At 33.0% G+C, this 12,576-nt stretch overlaps 1 protein-coding gene across 1 annotated transcript in view; it reads right to left on the bottom strand.

Annotated features, from left to right (window-relative positions):
- IL1RAPL1 (interleukin 1 receptor accessory protein like 1) overlaps positions 1-12,576 on the bottom strand; it is a 1,449,662-nt gene that overhangs the window by 520,011 nt on the left and 917,075 nt on the right. The window lies entirely within an intron of this gene.

The raw sequence follows: 12,576 nt of genomic DNA, 5'->3' as shown, positions 1-12,576 counted from the left end.
TAAGGCAGTAATCTATTATATTTATTGCTTAGGTTCCACCAGGACATGGATTTTTATCTTTTTGTCTGTTTTGTTCACTGCTTTATCCCAATACCTAGAACAGAGCTGTATGAATGAATGGATGAATGAAGAATATCACAGGTAATATGGCCAGAATATTGACTAACCTATATTGAGTGCTTAACCAATGATAATTCCTCTTCTTTTCCTTGGATAAATTACAGCTGATAGTCAGCTCTTGTTCTAGTTTGCTAATGCTTCCGGAATGCAAAACACCAGAAATGGATTGGCTTTTAAAAGGGGGTTTATTTGGTTACACAGTTACAGTCTTAAGGCCATAAAGTGTCCAAGGTAACACATCAGCAATCGGGTACCTTCACTGGAGGATGGCCAATGGTGTCTGGAAAACCTCTGTTAGCTGGGAAGGCACGTGGCTGGCGTCTGCTCCAAAGTTCTGATTTCAAAATGGCTTTCTCCCAGGACATTCCTCTCTAGGCTACTTTTCCTCAAAATTGTCACTCTTAGTTGCACTTGGGGCGTTTGTCCTCTCTTAGCTTCTCCAGAGCAAAAGTCTGCTTTCAAAGGCCGTTTCCAAAATGTCTCTGTAAGCTGAAGCTCCTCTCTCAGCTTCTGTGCATTCTACAAAGTGTCCCTCTTGGCTGTAGCAAGCTCGCTCCTTCTGTCTGAGCTTATATAGTGCTCCAGTGAACTAATTCAGACCCACCCTGAATGGACCAGGCCACATCTCCATGGAAATTATCCAATCAGAGTCACCACCCACAGTTGGGTGGGGCGCATTTCCATGGAAACAACCTAATCCAAACATTCCAACTTAATCCCCACTAATATGTCTGCCCCACAAGATTGCATCAAAGAATATGGCTTTTTCTGGGGAACATAATACATTCAAACTGGCACAGCTCTTTACATTTTGACAACTAAGAATATAATTTCCCAGAAACCAACCAACAAAAGCTCATAAAAGACCAAATTTATATTCCATCACTTTGAAAAATTAGATGAACAATCTTCTAATTCATTTCTTCTCACCCACTGCCCAATGATTATTGAATTTATTTAAAAAAGGATAAACACATTAGCACTAATGGAAGGAGCTTTTAGAAAGGAAATTTTGGTCTGCACAAATTATTGCTACACATAATAATTAGTAAAACAAATTGCACTGAATGTGTTATTTTATTTCATGGGACATTTGAGTTGGAATCAATTGTCCAAAGAACAATGAATCATGAGCATGATGATGTCTCATACAATTTAAAATCTCATAGTTTCTTTGATGTAACTGAGTAAAACACAACATCCATCAAAAAGAAAATTTTTGAAAACTGGCAAATAGCTGAAGATTTACAACTATCACTCCCTCTCCAAAGCAGAAGTGTTTTCAGGAACTGACTACAGAAATAAAGTAAGGAATAAAGTTAGTTTATGCATGATAAGGGAGATAGTAGATTTTCTAAATTAAGCTGAAAAAAAAAACTAACTTTGCATGTGTGTGTGCTCTCTATGAATAATATAGTCATATATATAATCTCCATTGTACAAATATATATATATATATATATATATATATATATATATATATCTCCTATTAAATTCTAGATAACTGCAAGCTATCATTAGAGACAAATATCATTATTCTGGTAAATCTTTTACTTATATGAAACTTAAGCTATAAACCCTAGTAAAAGCAAAATTCTGGAAGACTTCCAAAGTACAAACCAGAAAGGAAAAGAACAATAACCTTGATTACATTAAAAGTAAGAACTGTTTTTGATCACAGGAACCATAAAGAGAATAACACGATAAGGTCACAAACTGGGACAAGATATTTGCTATATTAGTTACTGGCAAAGACCTAGTACCTAAAATATGTTAAAACAAAAACAAAAACAAAAACAAGCACACACACACACACACACACAGAGAGAACTCTACTGAATCAATAAGCTTAAGACAAACAACATGAAAGAAAAGTGGCTAAACACTAATGGACTGTAAATTGATACAATCCATTTGGAGAAGAATTTGGCATTGCTTAATAAAATACAAAGTATGCATACAGTAGTTTATCTCCTAGCTATAGATCCTGGAATCATTTTTCCATAGGTACACCAGAAGACAAGTACAGGAACAGTCACAGTAGCAAAAAATTTGAAACAGCCTAAATGTCTACCAACAGTAAAATTAATAAATTAAATTGTGGTATAATCCTACATGGAAATATACAACAGTGGAAATGAATGAAATACTGTTACAGGCAGCATTGTGGAATTATCTGAAAAATAATATTGAGTAAAAAAACAAGTCACAGAAGAATGAATATATTGACTATTGAAATGGATACATTTATATATAAAATGCAAAATTAGACAAAAGTAGATCATATTATTTTACTTGTAATTCATAATATATGGTAAAACTATAAAGAAAAGGAAGGGAATGAGTAACACAGAGATTAAGACAGTGGTTGCCTCTGAAGGTGTGATATTGTACTGCTCCATTTCCAAAACTGGTGGCTGGTACAAAGGGGTTTATTTTTTATTTAATTCTTTAAACTCTATGTAGATGGTATATACACTCTTTTGTATCTATAACATATTTTGCATTTCTTTAAAAGTAAAAATAAAAGGATTATAGTAAATAAACATAAACATTTTTCACACTCCATTAAATAATATCAGTACATTTTCTAGTAACTGATCATACTCAACAACTAAGTAGGTATTTCCTACAGTTCAATTTAGATATGGTCCTGCTGGAGATGTGTGTGATACTTTCTTCTGGGCCTACTTAGAATAGACAGAAGCAACTAGAATCAATTAAGGAATGACTGGAAATCAGAAGGACCAAGAGGGAATCACAGTGCCACTGAATTTTTAATTAATTGATTAAATTATTCCTAAAAGACATCTTTGGGATAGTTATCTAGTAGAGGCTTTAATAGCTGGTAGCTTTATGACATCTCTTAAAATGAGAAATCTTTTTCAATACTTAATATGAAATAGGTACTTCTTTCTGTAGGCCATCACCATGTCTAAGTATATGCTTATTTTGTTAGCCTTTTTTCAGATCTTTACAGAGCAACCTTCATTCCCTCCACCTCTTCAAAACTCTTTTTCTTAAATTCTATTCAGTAAACTTCTGCCCAGCTTGCTGTGGAAGTTGAAGTTGAGTATGAAATCATTGAGGCACTTTAAATAAGTTAGTTCATATCTGCCATTTTGATTTTTACAAGGCCAACGAAGGAGATTATACCCAGTTAATCAGCCTCACCAAAGAAGTCATTTCAAGTGACCTATGCAGATTCACTCAAAGTGCACTTCAGATACACAAGAAAGACAGATTCTTTTAGATAAATAGCATGGCTTTGATTTCCATTCATTTGCTTGTTTGTTTGTTTTTTTTTAATAGTAACAAATAGCAAATCATTATATTTCTCATCAGAACAAGTCTCCAGCTTTCTTGCGAATTCTATAATTCATTAAAACTCACTAAATTTAAGTCCCATTTTTTTTTGATATTTGTTTCATGAATCCAAAGAAAATATAACACACTTACACACTTTTTGCTTAATATACTTCTGCAGAAAGGTTTTGGAGAACTTTAAAAAATAACTATGAAAGTTTTATTCTCCTGCTCCCTCCAGGCAGGAAACTGTCTAGAAATTCATATATAGTATATCCAGTTTATATAAATGTCTTAATAAAAGTAAATGGGAAATGGAATTATAAAATTGATTTAAGTAAAGGAAGGACACTGAGACTTCTGGAGCAAAGGGAATTGCAAATCTCTTGTCATCAAAACCAATCATTAGGATATCCAAAGTCATTGAATATTTTTATCTTTTTATGAGTGGCACAATATAGAACTTTTGCAAGAAAAGCTTTTAGAATATCATTCAACTTGCAAATATCTACCATTCTCAGAATGCATTTAACCCAAATATGTTATCCAAATGACTTAAATTTAATATTAAACATTTCTTAAGTAAAGTGAATATTATTTCTACAATAGTATTATTGAATTTGCAATGGTAGGTTCTCTGAGTAGAGGAAAACATTTGTCAAAAATCATGAACAGACTTTAAAAATTAATGAGCATATCCAAACAGTAATTTTCCTGCTACTGTTTCATTAGATTTACTTCTTCACACTGGGAAAATTGTCTGAGAGTCATTGTAGATTATCAACATGAGCTTGATGAGAATTTTTATAGTTAGAAAAGTATCTGATACTGTCTGTAGCTGCACTGAGGTGACAGCTTTCACCACAGTGGTATGGTGTTTGCTTAAAGAAAACAAAAAAGAGTAATATGTTTCAAGGAAACTAGTGAACATTAGAGTCATGGTGTTAGGAAAGTTCAGGTTAGCTTAACCAAGTTGAGTGATTTCACTATAATCCTTTAGGTGTTACAGACCAACTCTGATTGTTTAAAAACAGTTACACCGTGCTTATATGAAGTATGTACACCTAAATATATATAGCTGTATTTAACAGTACAACTGGAGCATCACCATGTTCCTTTATTTTTTCAAGAAAAAATATCTAAAATAATGAAAACTCAACACAGAATTGTATTTTCAACTAAACAAACATGGGCTATATGAATGTGTCCCATGTTAAAACAGTCTGAAAAAAGTATGAAGAAAATCTTCAAGTCATTGCTTTAGTATACTTAATTTCTGTTATGCAGGAAAATCTAGAACAAATATTGTGTATCTCACTATCTGATTTTTATAATTTTGTCACATAAAATCAAATCTATCAAACAGGGTACATGCATACATAATTCTTACCATATAACATTTTCTCTCATAATTAATTTTGTTTGCTTAAAATTGGGATAGTATTATGGGCCAATATAACCTTGAAAAGCACCTATGACTAAAGAAATAGAAAAATATATAGAGAGATATATTAAATTTGAGGTCAAGCCAGGTAAGATAGACATTTAAAAGAAGTTTCTGGAAATTATGGAAGATTACCTTAAACCTAAAAAATATTATGTTCGACCTAAAACTTTAGCCACTGTTTTATAGATCTTGTTGATTCTCTCTGAATAAAACTTAGTCAAAAAAAGAATGTTATGTTAATAGAGAATATGAATAGACTTTTGATATACTTTCTAAGATCACACAGTGCCTCACAAATGAACCAATGAATAGTTCCAGTTATTTTCAAATAGCAACTTGCATGCAAAGCAATAGTGATATGCAATACTACTGCAGTTATTTCAAAGTCCAAATCTTGGTTTTAATGTAGGTTTAAGTTTCCATCATAATGCTTTCAAAAATTACTCTAGCTAACCATTTGTTTCATTATACCATTGATATGATTCTACAATTCCAGCTAGATAATAGAAGATGGGTTCTTTTGAATGCATACAAAATAAATAAATACCCTGTGAACAAAACTTGGCTCAGAATTTTATGCATTCATTTTAAAAAGGCACTTTTAGAAACACTGAGTATTTTTCTTACATCAGTAGATTAAAATCTACTACAATGCTCATCAATCAGAGATTGGCTAAAGAAATTCTGGTATATCAATAAAATATCATTTTATTCCATTAAAATTGATGTGTTAGAAGAATATTTAATGACATGGAAAGTGTTTAGAATACAGTGTTAAGAGAATACATTGCTAAGAGATATAAAAGGTATGTTACCAAATGGTACATAGATTATAATCTAAATTTTTAAAAAGGAAGCTATATAGAGATACTGATATAGACCAATTACTAATACAAACCAATTTTTTTTTGAGTAGGTGGGCCTACGTGATGGAATTACAAAGGATTTCTCCCTTCTCCTTTATGCTTCTCTGTTTTCCTAATTTGCCTCAATGAAAAATATTACTTTATAATGAATGAGAAAACTTATATATATTTAAAAGTAACATTTTGTGCTGAAATTGGGTAGTGGGATTGGTAACTGAAACAGAAATAAGACAAGAAGGCACAGTCACTTGTGTACAAATATAGACCATTAACACAAATGAACCATATCACTAGTGATTTACTGCCATTATTTATTTTATTATGTTCTCAGTGTTTTCAGTTTTATGTTACATTTCCATGAGTCATTAAGTCAGACAAACAGTATGGGATTTCTAATAGATGAAAATCATTCAAAGAGTATAAGACTGTATTAAAAAGATATCATAAATGTTTGGTTTTACTACAGTTTACAAGACACTACTTATCTACATGCTGACAATTAAAGTCTGATTATTTTCGTGATCCATGAAGTGTGGAATCATTTATTCTTGGGAATATACAATATTAAGCACCTGATCACAGGGAAAGAATCACTAACAAATGGCACTTTTTCTCGTTCAAATTCTAAGCCTTATGCAATTACTTAACAACATTAGTAGCACAGGGTTATGTAAGTGGTCTAACCACTTATGTAAATGGTGTTTAGGTTTTTTCAAAACAAATAATAAAACAACCTCAGCACAAAACACCTAAACAATTTCAACATACAAATTACAGAAACATGATACAGCATTGATCATTTGTTATTTCTTGAAAGTAATGTTCATTGATAAATTAATTTTCAGATTATTCCTAATATTTTTGAATATATTTTTTCTGGAATGAAATAATAATATTGTTTGCAAATTTTCCCTGAAATCTTTATTCAGTTTCAAAAAGTATTTTGTAATGCTTAGCCTATACATTTTCCTTTCTTGGGAGTTACTCTTGTATACTGTAGGTGAAATAATCACCTTATTCTTTGCCATTGACTCCTTTCACATTATACAACAATTGACTGGTCACCTATTATACATAAGATGCACTATTATATGTTACTGGTATATTGATTTATATAAGAATGCTTCATACTCAAACACTTAGAAAGCTAAATATAGGAAGAATATATACATTAAAAAGATAGCCAACAATTTAAATATGCATGTGCTACGTATCCCCCTCAAGTGTTAAATGATTGCTCTAAGCATGCTACCTTTCTAATAAAAATCCCTTTTTTGAATAATGCATTTCATTTCGTTATCTTCCTATCATGAATCTTATTCCACAAAATTTTACTTAGGTGATAAGAAATGGATAAGGAACTCAAGTAAAAAGCATAGGTTAATGGATCCATTTTAACACAGAGAGATTTCTAATGCTAGGTCTTCAGCCTTTCTCATTTTCTATTCAATATTTTAAGCCAATGATGTAGAGGTAATCATAGAAGGAATAATTATGTAAATTGCCCATAATGTGAATTTGGTGGATTACTGAAGAGGGGATAATGGAATAAAAATCTAAAAAGATCTTGATGGGGGGAATCATAGACCTAATACAATAGCATAAATTTAATAAGAATAAAACAGATTCCTGCACTTAGGTCCCAAAACATAAATGTTATACCAACAGAGTAAGAAATTTATGGTTTGGGGGAAGGAAGGAGAAGAAAGAGAAGAAGAAGGAGGAGAAGGAAGAGGGAAAAATGGAGAAGGAGAAGGAGGAGGAAGGGGTTAATTGACTGTGAGCACCATATATGTCAGCAGGATGATGAAACTATGGAAAATTGGCAAATGTGAACACAAGTTGCCTTTCTAGAAAATATAGTAACTCCAGCAATTCCATTGTAGGAAGTGTAGTCCACTGTGGATTACAAAGATCAGACTACCTGGGTATTTGCTCTATGACATGTATACAAACTATGGCTCATATAGAGAAGAGTGGGCAGGAGAGTGAAAGTTCAAGACCAGGCTGGATTATTTACACACAAACACACACACACATTTAGAATCTACAGTCTGACATATATTGTATCAGACCTTGGGAAATAAAAATATATTGATGCTGTGAAGAAGTGTATAACCTAGCATCAAGGAATGGGACAGTAAAAGGATACGGAAATGCTAATGGCTATGTTGAGGCAGGTCATAACTCAATACAAGAAATTTCTACATTTTAAAACTGTCAAAACTATTTGTACCTCACTGGAAACTAAGGGGTTCCCCTTTGAGTGTGTTAGTTTTCTAACACACTCTCCATGGAAATAGTTCATTTGACTTGAATGTAATAGAAGGGATTTAAGATTCAGATCCCTGTTATCTTCAAGCCCCTTTCATATATGATCTATCTGAGTTCAATAGAGGGAGAGCTCCAACTCTAAGAAGTCACATGGACTGGGCTTGAAGGTGGCTAGGATTCAGATATGTAGGAAGAAGGAGAGTAATGTAGGCAAACAGTGTGAGCAGAGGTGTGAGCCTGGGAATTTATATGATAAAAGTGATGGCAGTGAATAACCAGTATGATTAGAAGAAGGTGTTTATGTTGGAAAGTAATAGGACTTAAGGATGGAATGGTAAGTTGGAATCTAAATAGAATGGAATTTTCTTGCAGTCTATGGGCAGCATACGCCAAGCAAAGGGTCAGTACAAGGAAAAGGAACATTTGCAGGGGAGGACACTGTCTTGTTACTACATATAAGGCTGATTTTATAAAGAAGACAATGAAACAAAGACACTATTCAAGTACATGCTTGGCTAATCGGGAATTATTCTTATATTTGAAGAAAAACTAAAATAGCAGTGGAAATTATGAAACAAGGCATACATCAATGATTTAAACTTTATAGCCAAATGAACGTAATATGTCATTGAAAAACGTGAAACTCTAGGATAAATGCCATCCTTCATAGGATTTTTTGGTGATTGTTCCTCTGGTTTTGCTCTCTTTTTCTCTCTCCATACTCAGGAACTCTGTGGGCAACCAATGTCCCCCACACCACCTAACCTCTCCTGTTTTTCAAAGTAGATATCTATTTCAGAGCTAGACAAAATTAGAGTACTATTTATGAACATATACAGAAGATTGAAATACATCACAAATTCCATCCGGAATAATAGAATAATAAATATTTTCTTAGCTCCCATTGTCTAGTCTGTGTGCCAAGTGTTTTGGAGTGACAATTTTACAAATTTCTGCCACTCATTCATTAATTCAATATAGAGAACCCAACAAATAAAATGCAATACTTTTACAGATTCACAACTTTAGTTCATTTACTAAATTCTAATAATGGTAAAAATCATATTCTTCTGTTTACTTCCATTTAAATTGACAGTGATTACTATGAGTGATCGATCACATTGTCTTTTATGGTTTATTCTTGATATTTTATTTCAATTTTATTAAATGATGACTGTCAAGTTATTTCCAATACTACTCTAATTTATAATAAACAGATCAATTTCATGACTTCCAAAAAGGGAAATCAACCTAAATGAATGAAGGAAATCCTGGTCAATCCCTACAATAACAATAAATGCATTCAAATATACCAAATACCCCTTTATTAAATTTTGCCTCAATACCTGTGGGGTGGTGGTGATGGTGGTGGTGGTGTGTGCGTATATGTGCGCATGCCCATGTGTAGCATTCATTTCTTTAACAAGTTATACGGTCAGATGCCAATTTTCTTGTTTAGCATCTGAGTTTTACAAAATGGGCTCTGGGTTACTAATTGTAGCCATTTACTTTACTTCAGTTTCTTGATTCTGAAACAATTAGAACAACAAAAGTACCTGCCTGTGAGGGTGAATTTTATGTGTCAACTCTGCTAGGCTACAGTCCTCAGTTATTTTCTCCAACACTAACCTAGGTGTTGCTTATGAAGGTCTTCTGTGGATATGATCAAAGACCATAATCAGTTGACTTTAAGTAAGGGAGATGATCCTAGATAATCTGTGCGGGGCTGGTTCAATCAGTTGAAAGGCCTTTCAGAACAGAGCTGAGGCTTCCTGAGGAGGAAGAAATTCTGCCTGTGCACATCAACTTCAGCCTGAGAGTTCTAGCCAGTCATTCCTGGCAGCCTGCCCTATAGATTGTGGATTTACCCAGACAGCCCGTATAAAGCCAATTCCTTATAATAAATGCCTGAATGTGTATCTCCTACTAGTTCTGCTTCTTTGACTGATAACACTGGGATCCTGATTTATACACTGATACAGCATCTTTATAAGGATGCTGAACCAAGTGACTGGCATTAAGTGGTATGGTAAGTATTAATAAATGTTGTTATAACAGTACATAAAAATGTTAAAGAATTTAAAGTAGTACAGGTCACTCACTTAATTCATGGACCTCTAATTGTTAATGTCTCCATATTTAAAGAAAAGGAGGAGAGGACGCTAATGGAGTAAATATCATTTACCAAATGGCTAGAGTATACCTAGAAATCTCCAGGGAATTGCCAAGAAATTACAGCATCAAAATCTCCAATCCTCAACCAATTATATTTTTGTTCTGTTTTGTTTCTCCTCCAGGAAAGGTTTATACCATTTCATATTGGTTTATTTGAAGGAATAAGTGAGAGGCGACTCATCTCCGATGTCTCAAGCCTTCAAGTTTATGATGCTCAATATTCTTGGAGAAGTGTAAAATGTCCTTGGGCTTTTTCAAAATTTGATACAAACAATGTGAATCATGTAGAATTAGTTTTGGTTCCTTTTTTCCTTTTTGCTACCAGGATGTTCAGAACCAAATGCAACTCAATTTTAGCCTCAGCAAGCCTAATGTATAGTTTGTAGATATAAACCAACTACATTTTGGAGGCTACCTTGCAAAAATAATAATTATTTTTATTTTATAACCATTGAGTATGATTTAGAATTTCTGATAGTATTAGATACTTTTCTTTTGGGGGACAATAAAACCTTACCACTCTTTAGGTCACAATGATTCTTGCCTAGTGGTGCACATGAGAGTCAACTCCACAGAATGTAAAAAGTATTAACACCCCTGGGGCCCCCTGTTGGATATTCTGCTTCAGTATATTTGAATTGGGATATAAACCCAGGTAACTAATTTTTAAAAATGCTACAAGAAAGTTAAAAAAAAAATAAACAAGGGGGGGGGGGTTTAGTCAAGGTGATTCCAGAATAGAGAAAAGATATATGTCACCCAAATTGGTATCTTATCACCTAGGAAAATGATTATTATAGACTAAATTTTATGGCACTTCTTTGGAACAAGTTCTATCTAAGCATAATTTGATGCTTACATTGATCATGTGCAGACTAATCCCTAACTGGTTCCTGCCAAAGAAGCAAAGTGTGAAAACAAATCAATGAAAACCTCAAATAATAATATAATTCTCAACAGATTTTTCTATAAAATATTAAATTATATAAGTGTTATCAATATTGGAACAACCACAGATATAGTACAATTATTTCTTATGTAAAATACCATAATAAGCTGCTGATGGTAGCACAACATTGTGAATGCAATTAACAATACCGAAATATATATCTGAACATGATTCAAAGGGGAAATGTTAGATTGTATATATGGTAACAGAATAAAAATTTTTTAAAAATCCATGGAACTACACTGTGCAAACAGTGAACCCTAAGCTAAACTATGAACTTTAATTAATATTACAACTATAAAAATGTGCTATCATCAATTCTAACAAATGTTTCACACCAAAGCAAGGTTTTGGTGGTGAGGTGGTATACGGGAATCCTGTAATTTATGCATGATTCTTCTGTAAACACTTGTTTTCTTTCTAATAAAGAAAAAAAAATAAATTAAAAATACCATACTTAGGAACTTTGCCTGAAACAAAAAGCTAGCTGGCTTGTTGAGCATACTATTGTATTGGGACTCTACAGAATGCTTTGAGTCCTTCCATGAGTTTCATACAAGTAGTTTTTTTTAAAGGATAAACAGGCAAAGATTATACTCCAAAAAGTATAGCAGAATGAAAATTTCAGTTGGTTTATTTAATGTAGGTTTGTAAATCAGCTACATTACTTAGAGGAAGCATTTGAGGGTCTTAAAGAGAGAAGGGGCCGGGCTCAACAAGGTTTGGGGAACAGTTGTACTGGGACTGTAGAACTGATTATATTAAAGCTTTCACTGTTAAATGTGAATGATAGATGGAATGGCTTCCATATTTGTATTTGCAATGTATATTTGTATTTGTCCTATAGCCTAAGACTGTGTGTCCTGCAATGAATCCTATCTGATGTGTGGTGACAGCAGAAAAAGTGAAGAAAGTTCTAGGTGGGGATCCAAAATGAATAAAACATAGACATTATCCTCAACAAATTAAAAGTTGAAATACATGCTATATTAACAATTCCTGAATATTAAAAAAAGAAGTGTGAAAACAAAGCCTAAGTAAAACTCATAAAGTCAGATTATACTACAAACATTTGAATCTATTAATTGCTTATCTGTGACTGGATTGGCCTTCATTACTAAACACAATCCTTATATGAATGTCTCTTTCTTGATTAAATGTGTCAAAGGACAGGCTAACAAGCCCCAACCAATAGTATTCCTGAAAACCCTCAAGAATACCTTGGGTTGTATCTAAGATGCTATAAAATTTTTACTTATTAAGTTCACTTTCTTAGAAACTTAAAGCCTCCAGATTGTTCCTATGCCAGATAATCCCTGAAACCCAGAGGTACTAGTCTCTCCAAGAACATCAACCAGTTTCATTCCTCTACCCCATAATGTCAACACCCTTTTCATCATGAAGAAGTTAGAATAGTCATTGCCCAAATATCCCTGAAG

Source organism: Choloepus didactylus, chromosome X, assembly GCF_015220235.1.
Source record: "Choloepus didactylus isolate mChoDid1 chromosome X, mChoDid1.pri, whole genome shotgun sequence".
NCBI lineage: Eukaryota > Metazoa > Chordata > Mammalia > Pilosa > Megalonychidae > Choloepus > Choloepus didactylus.
Note: the sequence above shows the minus strand (reverse complement) of the source record. Positions and strands in the feature narration are given on the sequence as shown.